The 12,982-nt window shown below is 39.7% G+C and overlaps 1 non-coding gene across 1 annotated transcript; it reads right to left on the bottom strand.

The window, feature by feature from the left end:
• Positions 1-12,634: 12,634 nt before the first annotated feature.
• LOC116859497 lies at positions 12,635-12,741 on the bottom strand. Its single transcript, XR_004381166.1, has one exon. It is a non-coding gene; the product is annotated as a U6 spliceosomal RNA (small nuclear RNA).
• Between the last annotated feature and the right edge of the window lie 241 nt (positions 12,742-12,982).

Genomic DNA, 12,982 nt, shown 5'->3' with positions numbered 1-12,982 from the left:
TATTGGAAGGGCATGGGGATCACAGAAGGGTGAACGACTAGATCATTCAAAGAGTAAGAACACAGCAGTTCCCGGCATCAAGGCAGATGAACTAAGTTCCCAGCATGAACTAAGGGACCAGTTCTTCAGCAAAACACCTCAGAGATGATCAGCTCTGGTCACTTCCTGTTGGTGGAGTTCACAATTCATGTTTCTGGGAGGTTGAATCTGAGTGGCCTTGCTTGGGTCACGTGCCTTACTATTTTTCCAGGTGGAGATAGGGATCCTGAGTATTGGCACAGGGAAGGAGAAGTTTTCTAATGGAAAGGGAAGGTGCTGTTTCCAAAAGATGGAGGAGGATACTGGGTTGGCCAAAACATGTGATATCTCCAACAATATGTGACAGAGCTGTAATTCAAGCCTTAAACCATTCCAAATCCTTTGCTCCTAACCTTTTTCCTTTCCCTTCCCTTCTCTTCCCTTTCTTTCTTTTTCCCTCCTTTCCCCTACCTCTTTCCCTTCCCCTCCCCTCCCCTCCCCTCCCTTCCTTTCCCTTCCCTTCCCTTCCCTTCCCTTCCCTTCCCTTCCCTTCCCTTCTCTTCTCTTCTCTTCTCTTCTCTTCTCTTCTCTTCTCTTCTTCTCCCTCCCTTCCATCCATCCTTTGTTCCTTCCTTTCTTTTTTGTTTTTGTTTTTGTTTTTCAAAAAAACAAGTAACATAATCCTTAGTAACATAATCCGAGTGGAGGAAAATGAGATAAATACATGATAATGATCACATAGGGCCTGGCGCTGCTGGATACAAGTTCAATGAGAGCACCAGCACTAGCAGAAGCGTCTTGAGGGAGTCCAGTGGGTTCTTGCTGGCCGCATCTTGACCATGGCCTGCTTGTTGGGAAGGTCTACTGGCAGGCAGACTGGTCTAATCAACCACAGCTGGGATGGCTGAGTTGTCTCCGTTCTCATTGCAATTGCAGAAGTGGTAGGTACTTCCTATTTCCAGGGGCTGATGTCAGAAAATGTACATTATTGCTACTCTTAGGATCCTCCCCAGTTTCATTTGTTGTTTATGGTCTCAGCTCCGGGAAACAGCATTTTAGCTTTTAAAATCTCCATATTCACTTTTGAAGCAAAGATCTGTTTCTCCCCACAAATTTCCGTGGTCTTTGTGAATGGGTAAAGAGACAACTCAGGTTACAAAATGTTGCTTTTAAAGTTAACGGTGTGTTTCAAATTGTAAAGTAGCCACCTGAAAGCCTCTTTGATATTTTAAAATTCTCACCATTCAATATCTTTATTCTTTGAAGCCGTAACATGTATTATTTTGAAGTGCCTAAGGGCTTCATTTGGAACTCTGAAACCAGGCTTCTTTTTTTATCCCTCCTCCCCGTAGAATGCTGCATGTGTTTTAGGGTAGCTTGGTCTTAGTGAGTACCATGAAATAACTAAACTGGAGCAAAAGGAAGAAACAGAGGGAGAGAGAAAGGAAGGAAAAAAGAAAGGATAAAAAGAAAAAAAATATATAAGAATTATGTTTTGCTGCCATTTATTGAGCCTGTCAGGACATGGGGTCGGGTGCGTGTCTGTACACACAGTCTCATTTGATGGCAAAGGTAATTACTGCTAAAAATAAGTGTAAGTCCATGAAGGAAATGAAAGGATGCAAAGAAAAAAGGAAGCGCGGCATTGCTGGGACAGAATGGACTCTGGCTGTGCTATATTGAAGAACTGAAGAGGAATGCATTTGCTATTTTTAAAAGGCTTCTGAAGGTTCAGTTCAACTTACCAAGCAGAGGGGATTAAGGATGTCGCTCTAGATCGAGACCACAGGAGTTCCCGTCCCAACTCTGTCATTTAATAGCTTTGTGATCGAAATCAAATCCCACACGATTTCTGCACACCTCACCATCTCCATATGTAGAACAGGGATCATACAACCACCTACTTGGCAATTCACAGACCTGTACCCCTGGGGCTAATAATACATTATATGTTTATAAAAAAAATAAAAATAAAATAAAACCACCTACTATATGTTTTTCTGTGAGATAATATTTCTAAGTTTCTTAGAATGGTTCCTGGACTTTATATTATTCTATCTATGGGTGGGATATGATATTATTCTATCTATGGGCGGGATACAATGGTGGGATACCATGAAAATATATGTTGTAGAAACAATATCTATTGATATTGAAATGTTTGTTATAAAATAGTATATAGAACATGAGTCTAATTTTATTTTTATAAGATATGTTGAGCACTGAGTGTTATACACAACTGATGAACTATTGAACACTACATCTGAAATTATACTATATGATGGCTAATTGAATTTAAATAAAAAAGGTATGTGCCTATATATTCATTAACAAAGGAAACGTATAATGTTGATAGTGGTCATCTCTGATAAGGTTATCCTTGAGTGATAGGGTTATGAGTGGTAACTAGTTTATTCATTGGGTTTGTCCATTTTTTTCCAAATTTGGCCAAATGTACCTGACTGACTTTATACTCAGGAAAATACAAAAAGAAATTCACTGTCAATATACCAGTACTTTTTTTTTTTTTTTATAATACTTTTGTCTAAGCAAGAAAGATAAAATCAAGGAGAACTGGGCCTTTCTGTTTTGATGGTCAAGATCATAGAAAAATTTTCTGGGTTACAGAGGAGTTAAAAATAAAGTGAGGCTGAGTCCAGGGTGCCTGCAGAAAAAGGAAAACAATATGAGATTCAGATTCGAGTGTGTGTTTAGATCTTAACTCCAAACCTCTGATTGTGTGACCTTATATAAGTATCTTAGCACCTATGACTTTCAGTCATACACTATTACACGTTAAGGCTGCTTGATGTCTGTTGTGGAGAATATCAGCCGTAAACAAAGAGTTAGGCACGTAGTACACATGTGAGAAAGATAGCTTTATCTTACGATGCTATCAATTCACCACATTCATTACTCATTAAATGGAAAAAAAAAAATTTCATGCTTCCTGCCATAAACCTGAACTTAAGTTAGGCTTATGAATGTAATAAATAACTCAATCATCTCTATTTCTTTTATTAATGTTTGAGTCCAAAGGGCAAGACTGGCTTCATTTTTTTTTTTTTTAAGAGATTATTTCTACCTGGTCTTTATGTAATTAAGGGGGAGAGGGGAAAGGATAAGAAAATCAAGTGTCGATTTATTTAGAAAAAGAATGATTTAATTAAAAAAACGGCATTTATATTATTTACTATGGACTTCCAGGCCACCCACCTTGACATCAGGCATTGTTTCCTTTATTTTGGGGTTTTGTAGCTATTTAGTCTCAAGATCAAATGCTATCTAAATAAATGAGGGGTGGGGTGGGAGGGGAGTTACTCTATCATTACATGACTCCAAAGCTCCACTTTGCAAATTTTCATGCACATAAGAATTTTCTGGGCATCTAATTCAGTGGGTCTGGGATAGCAACTATTTCTAACAAGTGCTAGGTGACGCCAATGTTATTGGTCCACGACCATTCTTTGAGTAGTGGATTCTACAAGGCATAACAGTGTATCTGGTCTGAATGTCCCTACGTCACAGGAGACATAAATAGAGGAAAATAAAAAATCTCATGATTTCAACCCCCTTTCCAGCTCAACCCTGTCTTTAATGTTTCTAAACTTCTGTTCCTTTCATTCCTACCGACTTGCTCTCTAAAGTCTGCCTCCATCCGGTAAATTGCTAATTGTGTTTTAAGTTCCTCTCCAAAGCTGGAGTCCACCCTCCCAGGACGCGGTTGGAGCTAGATCCCCAACAGATCCCTATAGGCTGATGGGATGGCTGTGCTCCCACTGGCTTTTCTATCCATCCTCACTTGGGTAGTGATTTAGCTGCTCAGTGCCCATCAAAGGCCCCAAGAGTCCCTTGGGTGCGGCAGGATGCCCTTTTAGCCACATTCCTGCCAACCAGACATTTCCTCAGACTCTGTAGTTCTTCAGAACACCGTTAATTCACCTGACCAAAGGGATCAGTGACGTTTTCACTCTTGAGCCTTTGCAAAGTCTTTTGAGTCCCTTGAAGGGAAGATATCTATAAAAATACAAGGTCATATACAAACACCCAAATAACACAATAGCATGAAGAGCTGTTTTCTTTAAAATATAAAAATATTTCTGTGCCATTAAACCTCCTTTCTATCTGGCAAGGACACACCAAACTGTCTGGCATAGGTGGGCCAAGAAGGTCACATAGTGAGTGAGGGCGGTCAGTTAGGGGCAGTGTCCTGGCAAGTTCCATGACTCATCTGAACAGGGCTGCATCCAGCCATTCTCCCTCAGGGAAATGCCACCCAGAGCTGCCAGATCTCCCAGGTGCCAGAAATCCAGATTTTTATATGAAATCTCCTGCATCAACAAATCCGATTTTTGGTTGTTGTTTAAACACTGCGAAAGCCAAACCAAACAAATCTATGGGCCAGATGCAGCTGGTTGGGGGAAGACAGGGTTTTTTGCATTTCATTTGAAGTGACTCTGCTTTTAATGTAATTTTTCATGTCTAGCTTGTTGAAACCAATCAGAGCCAAGGGCAAAGCTTACCAGTGCCTGACATAGTCTGCCCTTGGTGATGCCTTCACTCTCAAGCTGAGAAGTGGGCAATAACGTCGAGTCTTGCTTAAGATACTCTTAGCCCCCATACATATACATACAAAGCTCAAAACACCCAGAAGCATCTGGAAAGTCTGGTTCCTATGTCTGCATCAACTCTTGGAGTATTGTTTTTCCTGGCCTTCTTTTCAGAATATAGCTGCCATGTAACATGAGGATTCTGGAGGGCTGTGTGAGCACATCTGGTTATATGGGCAGTGCAGCATCTGATTCCAATTCTAACTGTGCAGCAACTTCTCAAGTCAGGCAGGGGAGGTACACGGCTCTCGATATTTAGGTTTAGAACAGCAAAAACAAATCTACGAAAACTGCCCAGTTCAATTTATTGAACTGCAGAAAATTAGTGGGTATTCCAGCAATATATTCTGTATCTTTAACCAACAGTATCCTGCAAAGCAAAGGACTACACCTATAAGAATATTATGTTTGTTTGTGGTGCCAAAAACACTCTTTCTATGGTTTTCATTTTTGTGTTTTCCCCCCATTTTTGTCTTTATTTTTCAGATGGGGAAACAGCCCCAAGCTATCTGAAATGATGGCTTCATGCATTAACAGCTTGGTGTCTTCCTTTCAGCTCAACAGAGGTTCAATACATATTTGTCAAATGGATGAACAAATGGATGGACACATTACTTTAAATCACAGAAGCTAGGGCAGTGACAGCATTAAAAAATTATTTTTTATTTATTTTTTAAGTTTTTCTTTTAATTTCAGTTCGTTAACATACAGTGTTGTATTAGTTTTAGGTGTACAATATAGTAATTCAACACTTCCTTATATCATCCCGTGCTCCAGTCAGAGAAAAGACAAATACATGATGTGTGGAATTTAAGAAATAAAACAAATAAGCAAAGGAAAAAAAAATAAGAGAGACAGCGACAAAGCGAGAAACAAACTCTTAATTATAGAGAAGAATGAGATGGCTGCCAGAGGAGAGAAGGTTGAGGGATGGGTGAGCTGGTTGATAGGGATTAGAGCAGTGACTTTTTTTACACTGTCCTATGTACAAGACACAAGATCAGAGGCTCCAGTTCATTGCACATAACAATGCATGAATAACAGTGAACAAGGCCAGATGTTTAGAAGCTCCTTCTGATCACCAATAGGCAATATAAAATTTCTAACATGGCCATTACCACAAAGGTATTAATACATGGTATTATGAGAACATGTGAGAGGAGGATTTGATCTAGTCGGAGATCTCAGAGAAGGCTTCTTCAGGAAAGAGACAAAGGATGGACAGGGCTGTTCATTAGGAAAGAAAGGTAGGGAGAACACTCTGGATGTCTTTTAGCAAATTATGGCCCATGGACCAAATCCAGCCCATCACATGTTTTTATAAGTAAAGTTTGAGCAGATCACAAAATGATGTAAACCACATTTTACACCACAAAATGGTGTAAACCCATTTGTTTACACACTGCCTACAGCTGTTTCTGCATTATGATGGCATCAGAACATGGCTCATTGATACTTAGATGGACCTATTCTGAAGCCAAACTACACACATACATACACATACACTGTATAGTATACGGGCTTAACAGTAGGTTAACTTCTTTGGTTTTTTTTTAAGGTTTTATTTATCTACTTGAGAGAGAGGTAGAACACAAGCAGGGTGAGGGGCAGAGGGAGAAGCAGACTCCCCACCAAGCAGGGAACCCAATGGGGGCTCAATCCTGGACTCCAGGATCATGACCTGAGCCAAAAGCAGAAGCTGAACCAACTGAGCCACCCAGGCGCTCCAACAGTCTGTTAACCTCTAAAAGTATTTTTGAAACTATAGGTCACCATACTTTAGGGAGTCACAAATCAACTTAGTGAATTACAGCCATCAGTTTTTTAAAATAAAGTGGAGAGATTTTTTTTTTAAGCCATAGCACATCACACATAACAAGAAAAGATATTTAGTGAAAATTTTATTCATATACCATATATAGCACCACAATGAGAAATAAGTATTACTTATTGGGTTCATGGTCCAAAAGGTTTGAAAAAAGTGGGCTCATAAAATAAATTGATGATCTTCTTCTTAAAATGCTAGTTTTAAAGTGGAGGTCCCAGGTAGTTTTTTTTTTTTTTAATCAACAGATAATTTATGCATTATTTGATGTATCTCATTTGATGTGTTCCAAATTTTATGTTTGTTAGAATCAATGTGCTTTGGGGGACACCTGGGTGGCTCAACTGACTAAGCACCCAACTCTTGATTTTGGCTCAGGTCATAATCTCAGGATCTTGTGATCAAGCTTGGTCTGGCTTCCCACTCAGTGATGAGCCTGTTTGTTCCACTCCCTTTTCCCCTCCCCTCCAAAAATAAATAAATAAATTGTAAAAAAAAAAAAAAGTGTTTTTGAAGACAGATACTTAGCGACATTCACTTTGTATTCACTCAGCAAAATTTTTAAAGAAGAATATTCAGTGCATAATCAACAACCACATTTAACCAAAGAGAATTCCAAAACGTAAAAAACAAAAAAAACTTGAAAGGAGATCTAACACAAACCAGTGGACAAAAGGAATTCATCACCAAATTCTATTTCCTCTTCTGTGTTCAGAGACCAAGAACACTGACAGAAATTAAAAGGCTTAACCTGTCATTTCTGTACATGAATAATAGTTTCCAATAATATCCTGATGACAACCGATTTGGTTTCAGGGAAGCAAAACAAATGCCTATTCTGCTAAATGATTTTGTTCTTGCAAGGGTCCATTCCTTATCTAAGTGACCCTGAAATACACATGCACACACAGCCCATGAACGATTAAAGCTAAACAACCACAGACTTAATCTTGCCAGTCCTCCCTGGGACCCACTCCTCTTTGTCAATCAAGGTCACAGGAGTTATTGAAAATCTTCTTTGTTTGTTCAAGAGTTAGAATAAATACTGAGTCGTTAGTTAACCAAGCTGTCATCAAAGGACATTTCTCACTGTTATTTCATGATCATTCCACCATGACAAAGTAAGAAAGTGTGGATGGTACTGCTCCTAGCATCTGGTTTGCAAAAGCATGGCTGTGAGGAGCCTGGCATATATTTTGCTAGTATATTACCCACAAGCAAAACACTGGGGGGTGTTAGCAATGGAAGGGACTTCCAGGTTACCTAGTTGGAACCTGTCATCTTACTGATGAGAAAATTCGTGGTGGGGTGACCTGTTAGAACTCCTCCCAGGTGTTTGTGCCTCGGTTGGGTTCACTCTGCCGCTGGGGCTCTGGGAAAACACCCATGATTGCGCAAAGCTGAAGCCCTGAGTCAGTGGGGTCTGCGAGTCTAACTTTCTGAGAGCTAGAAGGGCAGAAGTCTAAGCAGCCTGGGATTCTGCATTCCACCAGGCCTGCTGATTCGGGGGGCAGACTGAGCAGTCATCTTGCTGCCCGCCTCACGGGGCACATTCCGTTCATTTCCGGAGCAACACTGAAGGCAGCGAGGCAGGAGATGGTCTCCAAATACTCTGCTCCCCACTCTCCTCCGAGGGCAGCCCGAGTCTCAGTGGAGACTGACGCATCTTAGGGAGAAGCCACCCTTGCATTCCATTACGGTGTATTCCCATACAAGTGTGTACATTCATGTATTTACGAAACACGTATGATATGCTGAGAACATGCTCTGTGCTCTGTGCTTGCCAGAGCCTTCAGAGAGCGCAACAGCAGCACAGCACAGGGTAGAATATGATAAATGTCACCCCAATGGTACCAACACAGGTGAGAATTAGATTATAGTTATTGCATCTGGATATATAGGTCTCGAAGTTATATTCAAAGACTTCAGAGTCACACGAAATTCTTGCCAGCCAGCTGAATTTCTACCTGCTTGTCCCGTGCTTTCTAGTCATGAAGATGTCACCAGAAACAACTTGGAAGAATTTAGAAACTTGGCTTGGGGCCCCGGTGTTACTATTTACTAGCTGAGTGATCTTGAGCAAATTCCCTAATCTCCCTGATCATCAGTTGTTTTTTCTTCAGCAAGCATGACAGCACCTATCTTACAGCTCCTCAGAGGACGAAGACAATGCACGAGGGCAGGGGCTAAAACACAAGTTACTTCATGTCTCGGTGTTTCCCTGTCTTCCCGTGTAAAACCAGCGTAATAGAACGCTCTTCCGGCAATTCAGGAAATGAAATGAGATGATGATGCCTTCAGCACTTAACATATTTTTTAGTTATCCTATGAAAGTGTCCTATGAAGTATAAAATGTTAGATAAAAGTAAAATACTATTAACTATTGAAGTTAAGCTCAGTCAAAAGTAGAGTCCTGGGACCAGAATCATCCCGCGGTGCTACTCATCCGGGAGACTGGATAAAACAAGGCTTCAGGTTCCGCACAGTTCCAAAGTTCACGTAGATGGTTCTGCTTTGGTTGTATCCTGCTGAACATAGGCTTCTTTTCAGACCCTCTCCTCTCCCCTTTTTTTCTAGATTGCTTCTAGGAGGGTAATTCCTTTAAGGATCAGTTCCAAAGTATTTATGTTAGTCCTGCGTGCATAGAAAAAAACAATAATAATAATTAAACGACACCAAGGTTTTCTGTCTTAGTCTGCTTATTCTTATTCTTAAAAGCAGGAAGAATGATTTTTACCATCCTTGAGAGGTCGCCTCCTCAAAATGAGATAGCACAGCACCAAAACAATTTGAGACCTGAAGGGTGATCTGGGTAGAAAGGATGTAATTACCCACCTGAATTCGAAATTACGATAAGAAGATTCAATATTCTTTTCTTTGGGTTTGAACTCATCACTGTTGATGGGTGCTCATGAATTTCTGCCTTGGCAACCATTAAAAATTGACTTGTAGGCTATCTTTTGACCCATTTTTTAAGATGGCTCAATTCAGGTTTTTAAAAAAATCCATTGGAGACTTTTCACATTCGTTCAAATGACCCATTTTCAAAACAACCAATTTTTTTGTTGTTGTTAGAATTCACTCAGTTTCTATTCATACACTAGCTTGCATGTGGAGACAAAACTTGATATCTTAGTTGGGAGAAAATGAGCTTATTAAAATATTAGCTTTTCTCAAATCCAGACTTGTTCAGTCAATAGTAAGCAAGAGTGTGTAATGAAGGTATTTAGCTTAAGTCTGCAGAAAGAAAATGACTACCCATGCTTTTAAATTGTTGGCCTTAGGATTTTTTTTTTTTTTTTTTGAAATGCAAAGTAGTAGGAAGAGGAAGAGATGAAGAGAAGAAGAAGAATCTTGTTACGAAGTACGGACACATGCAAGTGAGTGTCAGTTGAAAATTCCAGCTACAGTCATCCACATAAACATGCGTGTCTGTGCCTGCTGCATAGTTAGAAGACAATTACCCTGGTTTTCACATTTTCTAGTGAGGAGTGCTATTCTGACTTAGCTGTCCTGGAAACACCTGCTCTGTTGTGTAATATTGATGAACCTGAGTTTGGAGCTGCTCGCTCTATACTTCTCTCTGTGAACTATAGGACACGCATAAATGATTAAAACTAGGCAACCAGAAACCTGATCCTGCCAGGCCTCCTTGGGATCAAATTCATTTATCAGCCCACCAAGGTCACTGACCTTGATTATCCAGAGCCTAGCTCCTGAAATGATTAATTGATCCATTCTCTCATTTCACTCATTTAATTTAAAGAGGGGGGAAAGCAAAAATATTTTCAATGAATTGACCTGTGCAGTCTAACTTCCCCCGCTGCATCCTCTAAAGTATTTATTAATGGTTGTGAGGAGCATCAGTACAGGTCATGGCAGAGAGAAGAATAAGCAAAGCAACCATTGCTCTTCTTACACATCTTCCTCATATTAATTAACTTGTGACCCCAAGTTTAATCCGCTCTGCAAATCTCTACACTATTCTAACTTCAAAAGGTGTGTAAGTACATGAATTGGAAGAATATTCAGGACTTGAAGTTTTAATTTTATTTCTGCAGAGAAAAATAAAGAATTTTTTAGTGTGCGTATGGTTATAATCAATGGAGAACCCTAACTTGAGTAAAACATCATTTTTCTCAAAAGCTTCAAGGCAAAAATTGTGCACTAGAAGTTCCTTGAAAAAAAATTTCCTACAAGTGATATTGCTGTCTTCTTCATGGAATAGTAAGCATAGAGAATATAATAAAAACATATGTGTAAACTAACGAATTTGCATTGTAGGAACCAAATAATCAAAGAATTCATTTATTCTAACCATCTGGACAGCATCATACAATATTGCAAAATGATTAAAATGGATTCTACTCAAAATATATTGGTAAATATTTAACAAGTGCTTGGAGGATGGGAGCCCTGATTTGTTGTAAATACAACCACTGGGACTGATTTCAAGCTTTCATGTAAAAAGTCAGCAAACACAGAGTTAGAAAGAAATGCGCTGTGATATACCACTGTGTGGTATTTTCTTCATACAGAATCTGCAAGATTTAACAAACAAAAAGTCAGAATGCCTGGTTAAATCTTAATTTCAGGTAAACAACAAGTGTTTTAGTATTAGTATTTCCATGTAATATTTGGGGAACAATTACATGAAGAGATTTTCCATTGTTTATGTGAAATTCACATTTAACTGGGCATCCTAGATCTTACCTGAGAGTCCTAATGTAGACACTGCAGACAGAAGGAACCTCAGTGTATAAATAACAGTAAACCATAATGATGAGTTTCGAGTATTTATTACCTCTTTTTGGAATATAATTTAAAAAAAATTTTTTTTTAAAGATTTTATTTATTTATTTGATAGAGAGATCACAAGCAGGCAGAGAGGCAGGCAGAGAGAGAGGAGGAAGCAGGCTCCCTGCTGAGCAGAGAGCCCGATGCGGGGCTCGATCCCAGGACTCCGAGATCCTGACCTGAGCCGAAGGCAGCGGCTTAACCCACTGAGCCACCCAGGCGCCCCTGGAATATAATTTAAAATTTGAGTTTATATAATCTGCTTTTTCATAATGACTGTGTCCGACCAACTGTATGCAAAATTCCTGAATATTTAACAATCAGCTTTTACAAGTCAGCTCTAGGACACCTCTGATATTTTACTTCAGTGTAATACAGTTTGCCAGAGTTAGACTTTGAAAATACAAATGATACAGAGTTTTAAGTGTATCTCAGCTCATAATACTACTAGAATTTTAAAATAACTGACAGACATGGCTTCGTTACATTTCACGGGAAGTAAATTTCATTGCAACCAAACTCTCCCAACCTCCACCCCATCCTTCCAGCCCCACCCCTGGGAAAATTTCTCTGTATCAAGGAAGAGTAAGTCTTCAGACTTCTTCCTTTCCATTTTTAGGGCTTTGTGTGGTAGCCAGCCCTCTTTAAAATTGGTAGGTATTATGGAGGGCACCTATTGCATGGAACACTGGGTGTGGTTCATAAACAATGAATTCTGGTACACTGAAAAGAAATTTAAAAAAATAAATAGGTATTAATGGTGTTAAAATAAAATTCAGATTTTGTCATAAAATAAAATAAAATGAAATGAAATTGGGTGATCTTAATGAAAAAGCTCTAACTTCAAAACTGCCATTTTTCTGTGGGGCTGAAGGGGCGGGGTGGGGGAGGGGACCTAGAGCAGAAGGTCCATTTGTTCCTGTGTTTAGCTGAGCAGTTTCATCACATGTTGGTAATGCAAAGATAAGCCTGGAATTTTGCTTGGGGTAAAGGTGAAAAACCTGCACTGATCCACAACAAAGTAATGGGGTTAGGAGTGTGTAGGTTTGCAGGTAGGGGAAAAACATGATGAAGATGAGCTCTAGAGAACAGGCTAAGGAGGAAGCCAAAACAACAGCTTATCTAATTTTGTTTGTTTTGCTTTGTTCTTTCTTTTTGTGCAGAACCACGTGATTACAGGCCCTTGATGTGAGTGCAGTGGAGGAGTGTTTGGAGAGGGACTTGGCTATTTCCAGGGTGGGCCTCTGGGGTCTTTGCTGCACCCCCTTTAGCTTCCAACACCCCTTCCTGCCCTGCCTGCTACCAGGTCCTTCCTCAGCCTTGGGAAGCCAACTGAGTGCACCTTTTATTTCTTCAGGTGATGGCTCTGGACCCCATGAGGGTCACAAATATGGAGCGTTTCACTAATCTGCCTGTCATCCTTCTGCAGGGGCCATGCTAATCTTCTTTGTATCATCCCAATTTTAGTACATGTACTGCCAGATCAAGCACCAGTTTGTCTAATTTTTAAAAATGAACTAGATACATACATACATTAAACAGATGTCCTTCACTTTAGTCAAACATTATGCTCAAAGGCATTTTTTAAATCAAGTCCTTTTTTGGACATGTGGGGCATTCCTATGTCATGGTAAAAGCCTGCAGGGTGAATGACCAATCACCCTAGATCTATATTATTTTTTATTAGACTAGGTTTCCTTTTAGGTTTTCTTTAAATGAGGAATCCCCAGTA

This window comes from Lontra canadensis, unplaced genomic scaffold (assembly GCF_010015895.1).
Source record: "Lontra canadensis isolate GAN:19392208 unplaced genomic scaffold, GSC_riverotter_1.0 scaffold156, whole genome shotgun sequence".
NCBI lineage: Eukaryota > Metazoa > Chordata > Mammalia > Carnivora > Mustelidae > Lontra > Lontra canadensis.
The sequence above is the reverse complement of the archived record's forward strand: the minus strand, read 5'-3'. Positions and strand labels throughout refer to the sequence as shown.